The sequence below is a fragment of the Phalangium opilio genome, unplaced genomic scaffold (assembly GCF_054372755.1).
Source record: "Phalangium opilio isolate 3A_F unplaced genomic scaffold, DU_Popi_V2 ptg000360l_1, whole genome shotgun sequence".
Classification (NCBI taxonomy): Eukaryota; Metazoa; Arthropoda; class Arachnida; order Opiliones; family Phalangiidae; genus Phalangium; species Phalangium opilio.
In genome coordinates this window covers 1,577,201-1,589,858 of record NW_028324230.1, presented here as the reverse complement: position 1 = coordinate 1,589,858, position 12,658 = coordinate 1,577,201, and the positions used below count along the sequence as shown (strand labels likewise).

The window sequence follows — 12,658 nt, the reverse complement described above, 5'->3', positions numbered from 1 at the left end:
AAATAATTTTTGGGCTTCCGTGGCGCCATGGTTAGCGCGCTCCGCTGTTATTCAAAATGTTGGTGGTTCGAGCCCATTTTGGAGCGGTGTTGTGAGGTCTCAAATGTAACGTTTAAATTCAGAGTTTTTCCACAATACCTGACGACCATATAATTTTTGGGCTTCCGTGGCGCAATGGTTAGCGCGCTCCGCTGTTATTCAAAAGATTGGTGGTTCGAGCCCAACCGGGAGCGGTGTTGTGGGATCTCAAATGTAACGTTTAAATTCAGAGTTTTTCCACAATACCTGACGAACATGTAATTTTTGGGCTTCCGTGGCTCAATGGTTAGCGCGTTTGGCTGTTAACCAATAGGTTGGTGGTTCGAGCCCACCCGGGAGCGGTGTTGTGGGGTCTTAGATGTAGCGTAAAAAGTCAAAACTTTTCCACAATACGTGACAACCATTTAGTTTCTGAGCTTCCGTGGCTCAATGGTTAGCGCGTTCGGCTGTTAACCAATAGGTTGGTTGTTCAAGCCCACCCGGGAGAGGTGTTGTGGGATCTCAAATGTCACGAATAGAGCCATAGTTTTTCCACAATACCTGACGACCATATAATTTTTGGGCTTCCGTGGCGCAATGGTTAGCACGCTCAGCTGTTATTCAAAAGGCTGGTGATTCGAGCCCACCCGGGAGCGGTGTTGTGAGGTCTCAGGTGTAGCGTAAAAAGTCATAGCTTTTCCACAATACCTGACAACCATTTAATTTCTGAGCTTCCGTGGCTCAATGGTTAGCGCGTTCGGCTGGTAACCAATAGGTTGGTGGTTCGAGCCCACCCGGGAGCGGTGTTGTGGGATCACAAATGTCAGGTATAAAGCCAAAGTTTTTCCACAATACCTGACGACCATATAATTTTTGGGCTTCCATGGCGCAATGGTTAGCGCGCTCCGCTGTTATTCAAAAGGTTGGTGGTTCGAGCCCACCCGGGAGCGGTGTTGTGAGGTCTCAGATTTAGCGTAAAAAGTCATAGCTTTTCCACAATACCTGAAAACCATTTAATTTCTGAGCTTCCGTGGCTCAATGGTTAGCGCGTTCGGCTGTTAACCAATAGGTTGGTGGTTCGAGCCCACCCGGGAGCGGTGTTGTGGGATCTCAAATGTCACGTATAAAGCCAAAGTTTTTCCACAATACCTGACGACCAAATAATTTTTGGGCTTCCGTGGCGCAATGGTTAGCGCGCTCCGTTGTTATTCAAAATGTTGGTGGTTCGAGCCCATTCGGGAGCGGTGTTGTGAGGTCTCAAATGTAACGTTTAAATTCAGAGTTTTTCCACAATACCTGACGACCATATAATTTTTGGGCTTCCGTGGCGCAATGGTTAGCGCGCTCCGCTGTTATTCAAAAGGTTGGTGGTTCGAGCCCAACCAGGAGCGGTGTTGTGGGATCTCAAATGTAACGTTTAAATTCAGAGTTTTTCCACAATACCTGACGAACATGTAATTTTTGGGCTTCCGTGGCTCAATGGTTAGCGCGTTTGGCTGTTAACCAATAGGTTGGTGGTTCGAGCCCACCCGGGAGCGGTGTTGTGGGGTCTTAGATGTAGCGTAAAAAGTCAAAACTTTTCCACAATACGTGACAACCATTTAGTTTCTGAGCTTCCGTGGCTCAATGGTTAGCGCGTTCGGCTGTTAACCAATAGGTTGGTTGTTCAAGCCCACCCGGGAGAGGTGTTGTGGGATCTCAAATGTCACGAATAGAGCCATAGTTTTTCCACAATACCTGACGACCATATAATTTTTGGGCTTCCGTGGCGCAATGGTTAGCGCGCTCCGCTGTTATTCAAAAGGTTGGTGGTTCGAGCCAACAACCTTTCGGTTAACAGCCGAACGCGCTAACCATTGAGCCACGGAAACTCAGAAATTAAATGATCGGCAGGTATTGTGGAAAAACTTTGACTTTTTATGTTACATCTGAGACCTCACAACACCGCTCCCGTATGGGCTCGAACCAACAACATTTCGGTTAACAGCCGAACGCGCTAACTATTGCGCCACGGAAGCCCAAAAATTAAATGGTCTTCAGGTATTATGGAAAAACTTTGACTTTTTACGTTATTTATCACAAAACACACCAACGTTTCCGGGTGGGCTCGAACTAGCAATCTTTCGGTTAACAGCCGAACGCGCTAACCATTGTGCCACGGAAGTTTAGAAAACTGATTGTCGTCAGGTATTGTAGAAAAACTTTGACTTTTTACGTTACATCTGAGACAACACGACACCGCTCCCGGGTGGGCTCGAACCACCAACCTTTTGATAAACAGCTGAACGCGCTAACCATTGCGCCACGGAAGCCCAAAAATTAAATGGTCGTCAGGTATTATGGAAAAACTTTGACTTTTTACGTTATTTATACCAAAACACACAAACGTTCCCGGGTGGGCTCGAACTAGCAATCTTTCGGTTAACAGCCGAACGCGCTAACCATTGTGCCACGGAAGTTTTGAAAATGAATTGTCGTCAGTATTGTAGAAAAACTTTGACTTTTTATGTTACATCTGAGGCCTCACAACTACGCTCCTGGGTGGGCTCGAACCACCAACCTTTCGGTTAACAGCCGAACGCGCTAACCATTGAGCCACGGAAGCCCAAAAATTAAATGGTCTTCAGGTATTATGGAAAGACTTTGACTTTTTACGTTATTTATCACAAAACACACCAACGTTCCCGGGTGGGCTCGAGCTAGCAATCTTTCGGTTAACAGCCGAAAGCGCTAACCATTGTGCCACGGAAGTTTTGAAAATAAATTATCGTCAGGTATTGTGGAAAAACTTTGACTTTTTATGTTACATCTGAGACCAAACAACTCCGCTCCCGGTTGGACTCGAACCACCAACCTTTTGATTAACAGCTGAACGCGCTAACTAAAGCGCGCACGGAAGCCCAAAAATTAAATGGTCTTCAGGTATTATGGAAAAACTTTGACTTTTTACGTTATTTATCACAAAACACACCAACGTTCCCGGGTGGGCTCGAACTAGCCATCTTTCGGTTAACAGCCGAACGTGCTAACCATTGTGCCACGGAAGTTTAGAAAATAAATTGTCGTCAGGTATTGTAGAAAAACTTTGACTTTTTACGTTACATCTGACACAACACAGCACCGCTCCCGGATGGGCTCGAACCACCAACCTCTCGGTTAACAGCCGAAAGCGCTAACCATTGAGCCACGGAAACTCAGAAATTAAATGATCGGCAGGTATTGTGGAAAAACTTTGACTTCTTATGTTACATCTGAGACCTCACAACTCTGCTCCCGGTTGGGCTGAACCACCAACCTTTTTACTAACAGCTGAACGCGATAACCATTGCGCCACGGAAGTCAAAAATTAAATGGTCTTCAGGTATTATGGAAAAACTTTGACTTTTTACGTTATTTATCACAAAACACACCAACGTTCCCGGGTGGGCTCGAGCTAGCAATCTTTCGGTTAACAGCCGAAAGCGCTAACCATTGTGCCACGGAAGTTTTGAAAATAAATTATCGTCAGGTATTGTGGAAAAACTTTGACTTTTTATGTTACATCTGAGACCAAACAACTCCGCTCCCGGTTGGACTCGAACCACCAACCTTTTGATTAACAACTGAACGCGCTAACTAAAGCGCGCACGGAAGCCCAAAAATTAAATGGTCTTCAGGTATTATGGAAAAACTTTGACTTTTTACGTTATTTATCACAAAACACACCAACGTTCCCGGGTGGGCTCGAACTAGCCATCTTTCGGTTAACAGCCGAACGTGCTAACCATTGTGCCACGGAAGTTTAGAAAATAAATTGTCGTCAGGTATTGTAGAAAAACTTTGACTTTTTACGTTACATCTGACACAACACAGCACCGCTCCCGGATGGGCTCGAACCACCAACCTCTCGGTTAACAGCCGAAAGCGCTAACCATTGAGCCACGGAAACTCAGAAATTAAATGATCGGCAGGTATTGTGGAAAAACTTTGACTTCTTATGTTACATCTGAGACCTCACAACTCTGCTCCCGGTTGGGCTGAACCACCAACCTTTTTACTAACAGCTGAACGCGATAACCATTGCGCCACGGAAGTCAAAAATTAAATGGTCTTCAGGTATTATGGAAAAACTTTGACTTTTTACGTTATTTATCACAAAACACACCAACGTGCCCGGGTGGGCTCGAACTAGCAATCTTTCGGTTAACAGCCGAACGCGCTAACCATTGTGTCACGGTAGTTTTGAAAATAAATTGTCGTCAGTATTGTAGAAAAACTTTGACTTTTTATATTACATTTGAGGCCTCACAACTCCGCTCCAGGGTGGGCTCGAACCACCAACCTTTCGGTTAACAGCCGAACGCGCTAACCATTGAGCCACGGAAACTCAGAAATTAAATGATCGGCAGGTATTGTGGAAAAACTTTGACTTTTTATGTTACATCTGAGACCTCACAACACCGCTCCCGTATGGGCTCGAACCAACAACCTTTCGGTTAACAGCCGAACGCGCTAACCATTGCGCCACGGAAGCCCAAAAATGAAATGATCGGCAGGTATTGTGGAAAAACTTTGACTTTTTATGTTACTTCTGAGACCTCACAACACCGCTCCCGTATGGGCTCGAACCAACAACCTTTCGGTTAACAGCCGAACGCGCTAACCATTGCGCCACGGAAGCCCAAAAATTAAATGGTCGTCAGGTATTGTGGAAAAACTTTGGATTTATACGTTACATTTGAGATTCCACAACACCGCTCCCGGGTGGGCTCGAACCACCAACCTATTGGTTAACAGCCGAACGCGCTAACCATTGTGACACGGAAGCCCAAAAATTAAATGGTCGTCAGGTATTATGGAAAAACTTTGACTTTTTACGTTATTTATACCAAAACACAATAACGTTCCCGGGTGGGCTCGAACTAGCAATCTTTCGGTTAACAGCCGAACGCGCTAACCATTGTGCCACGGAAGTTTTGAAAATAAATTATCGTCAGGTATTGTGGAAAAACTTTGACTTTTTATGTTACATCTGAGACCTCACAACTCTGCTCCCGTTTGGGCTGAACCACCAACCTTTTTACTAACAGCTGAACGCGCTAACCATTGCGCCACGGAAGTCAAAAATTAAATGGTCTTCAGGTATTGTAGAAAAACTTTGACTTTTTACGTTACATCTGACGCACCACATCACCGTTCCCGGGTGGGCTCGAACCACCAACCTTTTGATTAGCAGCTGAACGCGCTAACCATTGCGCCACGTAAGCCCAAAAATTCAATGGTCGTCAGGAATTATGGAAAAACTTTGACTTTTTACGTTATTTATACCAAAACACACCAACGTTCCCGAGTGGGCTCGAACTAGCAATCTTTCGGTTAAACGGCGAACGTGCTAACCATTGTGCCACGGAAGTTTAGAAAATAAATTGTCGTCAGGTATTGTAGAAAAACTTTGACTTTTTACGTTACATCTGACACAACACAGCACCGCTCCCGGATGGGCTCGAACCACCAACCTCTCGGTTAACAGCCGAAAGCGCTAACCATTGAGCCACGGAAACTCAGAAATTAAATGATCGGCAGGTATTGTGGAAAAACTTTGACTTCTTATGTTACATCTGAGACCTAACAACTCTGCTCCCGGTTGGGCTGAACCACCAACCTTTTTACTAACAGCTGAACGCGATAACCATTGCGCCACGGAAGTCAAAAATTAAATGGTCTTCAGGTATTATGGAAAAACTTTGACTTTTTACGTTATTTATCACAAAACACACCAACGTTCCCGGGTGGGCTCGAACTAGCAATCTTTCGGTTAACAGCCGAACGCGCTAACCATTGTGTCACGGTAGTTTTGAAAATAAATTGTCGTCAGTATTGTAGAAAAACTTTGACTTTTTACGTTACATCTGACGCACCACAGCACCGTTCCCGGGTGGGCTCGAACCACCAACCTTTTGATTAGCAGCTGAACGCGCTAACCATTGCGCCACGTAAGCCCAAAAATTCAATGGTCGTCAGGAATTATGGAAAAACTTTGACTTTTTACGTTATTTATACCAAAACACACCAACGTTCCCGAGTGGGCTCGAACTAGCAATCTTTCGGTTAAACGGCGAACGCGCTAACCATTGTGCCATGGAAGTTTAGAAAATAAATTGTCGTCAGGTATTGTAGAAAAACTTTGACTTTTACGTTACATCTGACACAACACAACACCGCTCCCGGGTGGGCTCGAACCACCAACCTTTCGGTTAACAGCCGAACGCGCTAATCATTGCGCCACGGAAGCCCAAAAATTAAATGGTTGTCAAGTATTATGGAAAAACTTTGACTTTTTACGTTATTTATACCAAAACACACCAACGTTCCCGGGTGGGCTCGAACTAGTAATCTTTCGGTTAACAGCCGGACGCGCTAACCATTGTGCCACGGAAGTTTAGAAAAAAATTCTCGTCAGGTATTCTAGAAAAACCTTGACTTTTTACGTTACATCTGAGACAACACAACACCGCTCCCGGGTGGGCTCGAACCACCAACCTTTCGGTTAACAGCCGAACGCACTAACCATTGAGCCACGGAAACTCAGAAATTAAACGATCGGCAGGTATTGTGGAAAAACTTTGACTTTTTATGTTACATCTGAGGCCTCACAACTCCGCTCCCGGGTGGGCTCGAACCACTAACCTTTCGGTTAATAGCCGAACGCGCTAACCATTGAGCCACGGAAACTCAGAAATTAAATGATCGGCTGGTATTGTGGAAAAACTTTGACTTTTTATGTTACATCTGAGACCTCACAACTCCGCTCCCGGTTGGGCTCGAACCACCAACCTTTTTACTAACAGCTGAACGCGCTAACAATTGCGCCACGGAAGCCCAAAAATTAAACGGTCGTCAGGTATTATGGAAAAACTTTGACTTTTACGTTATTTATCACAAAACACACCAACGTTCCCGGGTGGGCTCGAACTAGCAATCTTTCGGTTAACAGCCGAACGCGCTAACCATTGTGCCACGGAAGTTTAGAAAATAAAATGTCGTCAGGTATTGTAGAAAAACTTTGACTTTTTACGTTACATCTGACACAACACAACACCGCTCCCGGCTGGGCTCGAACCACCAACCTTTCGGTTAACAGCCGATCGTGCTAACAATTGAGCCAAGGAAACTCAGGTGTTAAATGATCGGCAGGTATTGTGGAAAATCTTTGACTTTTTATGTTACATCTGAGGCCTCACAACTCCGCTCCCGGGTGGGCTCGAACCACCAACCTTTCGGTTAACAGCCGAACGCGCTATTTGTGATAAATAACGTAAAAATTCAAAGTTTTTCCACAATACCTGACGATAATTTATTTTCAAAACTTCCGTGGCTCAATGGTTAGCGCGTTCGGCTGTTAACCGAAACGTTGGTGGTTCGAACCCACCCGGGAGCGGTGTTGTGTTGTCTCAGATGTAACGTAAAAAGTCAAAGTTTTTCTACAATACCTGACGACAATTCATTTTCTAAACTTCCGTGGCACAATATTTAGCGCGTTCGACTGTTAACCGAAAGATTGCTAGTTCGAGCCCATCCGGGAACGTTGGTGTGTTTTGGTATAAATGACGTAAAAAGCCAAAGTTTTTCCATAATACCTGACGACCATTTAATTTCTGAGTTTCCGTGGCTCAATGGTTAGCGCGTTCGGCTGTTAACCGAAAGGTTGGTGGTTCGAGCCCACCCGGGAGCGGTGTTGTGTTGTCTCAGATGTTACGTAAAAAGTCAAAGTTTTTTTATATACCTGACGACAATTTTTTTCTAAACTTCCGTGGCACAATGGTAAGCGCGTTCGGCTGTTAACCGAAAGATTGCTAGTTCGAGCCCACCCGGGAACGTTGGTGTGTTTTGTGATAAATAACGTAAAAAGTCAAAGTTTTTCCATAATACCTGACGACTATTGTGGAAAAACTTTGGATTTATACGTTACATTTGAGATTGCACAACACCGCTCCCGGGTGGGCTCGAACCACCAACCTTTCGGTTAACAGCCGAACGCGCAAACCATTGAGCCACGGACACTCAGAAATTAAATGATCGGTAGGTATTGTGGAAAAACTTTGACTTTTTATGTTACTTCTGAGACCTCACAACTCCGCTCCCGGTTGGGCTCGAACCACCAACCTTTTGATTAACAGCTGAACGCGCTAACTATTGCGCCACGGAAGCCCGAAAATTAAATGGTCTTCAGGTATTATGGAAAAACTTTGAATTTTACGTTATTTATCACAAAACACACCAACGTTCCCGGGTGGGCTCGAACAAGCAATCTTTCGGTTAACAGCCGAACGCGCTAACCATTGTGCCACGGAAGTTTTGAAAATAAATTGTCGTCAGTATTGTAGAAAAACTTTGACTTTTTACGTTACATCTGAGACAACAAAACACCGCTCCCGGGTGGGCTCGAACCACCAACCTTTTGATTAACAGCTGAACGCGCTAACCATTGCGCCACGGAAGCCCAAAAATTAAATGGTCGTCAGGTATTATGGAAAAACTTTGACTTTTTACGTTATTTATACCAAAACACACCAACGTTCCCGGGTGGGCTCGAACTAGCAATCTTTCGGTTAACAGCCGAACGCGCTAACCATTGTGCCACGGAAGTTTTGAAAATAAATTGTCGTCAGTATTGTAGAAAAACTTTGACTTTTTACGTTATTTATACCAAAACACACCAACGTTCCCGGGTGGGCTCGAACTAGCAATCTTTCGGTTAACAGTCGAACGCGCTAACCATTGTTCCACGGAAGTTTTGAAAATAAATTGTCGTCAGTATTGTAGAAAAACTTTGACTTTTTATGTTACATCTGAGGCCTCGCAACTCCGCTCCCGGGTGGGCTCGAACCACCAAACTTTCGGTTAACAGCCGAACGCGCTTACCATTGAGCCACGGAAACTCAGAAATTAAATGATCGGCAGGTATTGTGGAAAAACTTTGACTTTTTATGTTACTTCTGAGACCTCACAACTCCGCTCCCGGTTGGGCTCGAACCACCAACCTTTTGATTAACAGCTGAACGCGCTAACTATTGCGCCACGGAAGCCCAAAAATTAAATGGTCTTCAGGTATTATGGAAAAACTTTGACTTTTTACGTTATTTATCACAAAACACACCAACGTTCCCGGGTGGGCTCGAACTAGCAATCTTTCGGTTAACAGCCGAATGCGCTAACCATTGTGCCACGGAAGTTTAGAAAATTGATTGTCGTCAGGTATTGTAGAAAAACTTTGACTTTTTACGTTTCATCTGAGACAACACGACACCGCTCCCGGGTGGGCTCGAACCACCAACCTTTTGATAAAAAGCTGAACGCGCTAACCATTGCGCCACGGAAGCCCAAAAATTAAATGGTCGTCAGGTATTATGGAAAAACTTTGACTTTTTACGTTATTTATACCAAAACACACCAACGTTCCCGGGTGGGCTCGAACTAGCAATCTTTCGGTTAACAGCCGAACGCGCTAACCATTGTGCCACGGAAGTTTTGAAAATAAATTGTCGTCAGTATTGTAGAAAAACTTTGACTTTTTACGTTATTTATACCAAAACACACCAACGTTCCCGGGTGGGCTCGAACTAGCAATCTTTCGGTTAACAGCCGAACGCGCTAACCATTGTGCCACGGAAGTTTTGAAAATAAATTGTCGTCAGTATTGTAGAAAAACTTTGACTTTTTATGTTACATCTCAGGCCTCGCAACTCCAATCCCGGGTCTGCTCGAACCACCAACCTTTCGGTTAACAGCCGAACGCGCTAACCATTGAGCCACGGAAACTCAGAAATTAAATGATCGGCAGGTATTGTGGAAAAACTTTGACTTTTTATGTTACTTCTGAGACCTCACAACTCCGCTCCCGTTTGGGCTCGAACCAACAACCTTTTGATTAACAGCTGAACGCGCTAACTATTGCGCCACGGAAGCCCGAAATTTAAATGGTCTTCAGGTATTATGGAAAAACTTTGACTTTTTACGTTATTTATCACAAAACACACCAACGTTCCCGGGTGGGCTCGAACTAGCAATCTTTCGGTTAACAGCCGAACGCGCTAACCATTGTGCCACGGAAGTTTAGAAAGTTGATTGTCGTCAGGTATTGTAGAAAAACTTTGACTTTTTACGTTTCATCTGAGACAACACGACACCGCTCCCGGGTGGGCTCGAACCACCAACCTTTTGATAAAGAGCTGAACGCGCTAACCATTGCCCCACGGAAGCCCAAAAATTAAATGGTCGTCAGGTATTATGGAAAAACTTTGACTTTTTACGTTATTTATACCAAAACACACCAACGTTCCCGGGTGGGCTCGAACTAGCAATCTTTCGGTTAACAGCCGAACGCGCTAACCATTGTGCCACGGAAGTTTTGAAAATAAATTGTCGTCAGTATTGTAGAAAAACTTTGACTTTTTACGTTATTTATACCAAAACACACCAACGTTCCCGGGTGGGCTCGAACTAGCAATCTTTCGGTTAACAGTCGAACGCGCTAACCATTGTTCCACGGAAGTTTTGAAAATAAATTGTCGTCAGTATTGTAGAAAAACTTTGACTTTTTATGTTACATCTGAGGCCTCGCAACTCCGCTCCCGGGTGGGCTCGAACCACCAAACTTTCGGTTAACAGCCGAACGCGCTTACCATTGAGCCACGGAAACTCAGAAATTAAATGATCGGCAGGTATTGTGGAAAAACTTTGACTTTTTATGTTACTTCTGAGACCTCACAACTCCGCTCCCGGTTGGGCTCGAACCACCAACCTTTTGATTAACAGCTGAACGCGCTAACTATTGCGCCACGGAAGCCCAAAAATTAAATGGTCTTCAGGTATTATGGAAAAACTTTGACTTTTTACGTTATTTATCACAAAACACACCAACGTTCCCGGGTGGGCTCGAACTAGCAATCTTTCGGTTAACAGCCGAATGCGCTAACCATTGTGCCACGGAAGTTTAGAAAATTGATTGTCGTCAGGTATTGTAGAAAAACTTTGACTTTTTACGTTTCATCTGAGACAACACGACACCGCTCCCGGGTGGGCTCGAACCACCAACCTTTTGATAAAAAGCTGAACGCGCTAACCATTGCGCCACGGAAGCCCAAAAATTAAATGGTCGTCAGGTATTATGGAAAAACTTTGACTTTTTACGTTATTTATACCAAAACACACCAACGTTCCCGGGTGGGCTCGAACTAGCAATCTTTCGGTTAACAGCCGAACGCGCTAACCATTGTGCCACGGAAGTTTTGAAAATAAATTGTCGTCAGTATTGTAGAAAAACTTTGACTTTTTACGTTATTTATACCAAAACACACCAACGTTCCCGGGTGGGCTCGAACTAGCAATCTTTCGGTTAACAGCCGAACGCGCTAACCATTGTGCCACGGAAGTTTTGAAAATAAATTGTCGTCAGTATTGTAGAAAAACTTTGACTTTTTATGTTACATCTCAGGCCTCGCAACTCCAATCCCGGGTCTGCTCGAACCACCAACCTTTCGGTTAACAGCCGAACGCGCTAACCATTGAGCCACGGAAACTCAGAAATTAAATGATCGGCAGGTATTGTGGAAAAACTTTGACTTTTTATGTTACTTCTGAGACCTCACAACTCCGCTCCCGGTTGGGCTCGAACCAACAACCTTTTGATTAACAGCTGAACGCGCTAACTATTGCGCCACGGAAGCCCGAAAATTAAATGGTCTTCAGGTATTATGGAAAAACTTTGACTTTTTACGTTATTTATCACAAAACACACCAACGTTCCCGGGTGGGCTCGAACTAGCAATCTTTCGGTTAACAGCCGAACGCGCTAACCATTGTGCCACGGAAGTTTAGAAAGTTGATTGTCGTCAGGTATTGTAGAAAAACTTTGACTTTTTACGTTTCATCTGAGACAACACGACACCGCTCCCGGGTGGGCTCGAACCACCAACCTTTTGATAAAGAGCTGAACGCGCTAACCATTGCCCCACGGAAGCCCAAAAATTAAATGGTCGTCAGGTATTATGGAAAAACTTTGACTTTTTACGTTATTTATACCAAAACACACCAACGTTCCCGGGTGGGCTCGAACTAGCAATCTTTCGGTTAACAGCCGAACGCGCTAACCATTGTGCCACGGAAGTTTTGAAAATAAATTGTCGTCAGTATTGTAGAAAAACTTTGACTTTTTATGTTACATCTGAGGCCTCACAACTCCGCTCCTGGGTGGGCTCGAACCACCAACCTTTCGGTTGACAGCCGAACGCGCTAACCATTGAGCCACGGAAACTCAGAAATTAAATGATCGGCAGGTATTTTGGAAAAACTTTGACTTTTTATGTTACTTCTGAGACCTCACAATGTTGAATCCGGCGATCCACAACAAGCCTGGTCATTTAGACTTAAATAATAATTGAAGTAATGGTTTTCCCCACTGGGGTTTTCCCAGGACCTGTTTTCCCATAAGCAGAAGCTATGGGTTTTTATGGTCCAAATTTAGTTAGATATAGCTTAGTTAAAGTTAAGGTTAAGTTAAGATTTACTTATAGTGAATACTTATGTTTGATATGTTTTATATGTAAAGACTTTTAAGAATAACATTGTACTATAAACCAAAATAAGAACTGTCGTAGAGCAC

The 12,658-nt window shown here is 44.2% G+C and overlaps 3 non-coding genes across 3 annotated transcripts; 1 reads left to right on the top strand and 2 right to left on the bottom strand.

Moving 5' to 3' along the window:
- Positions 1-748: 748 nt before the first annotated feature.
- TRNAT-GGU (transfer RNA threonine (anticodon GGU)) lies at positions 749-821 on the top strand. Its single transcript has one exon. It is a non-coding gene; the product is annotated as a tRNA-Thr (tRNA).
- A 5,835-nt stretch (positions 822-6,656) lies between these two features.
- Positions 6,657-6,729, bottom strand: TRNAN-AUU (transfer RNA asparagine (anticodon AUU)). Its single transcript has one exon. It is a non-coding gene; the product is annotated as a tRNA-Asn (tRNA).
- A 5,508-nt stretch (positions 6,730-12,237) lies between these two features.
- Positions 12,238-12,310, bottom strand: TRNAD-GUC (transfer RNA aspartic acid (anticodon GUC)). The gene has a single exon. It is a non-coding gene; the product is annotated as a tRNA-Asp (tRNA).
- Between the last annotated feature and the right edge of the window lie 348 nt (positions 12,311-12,658).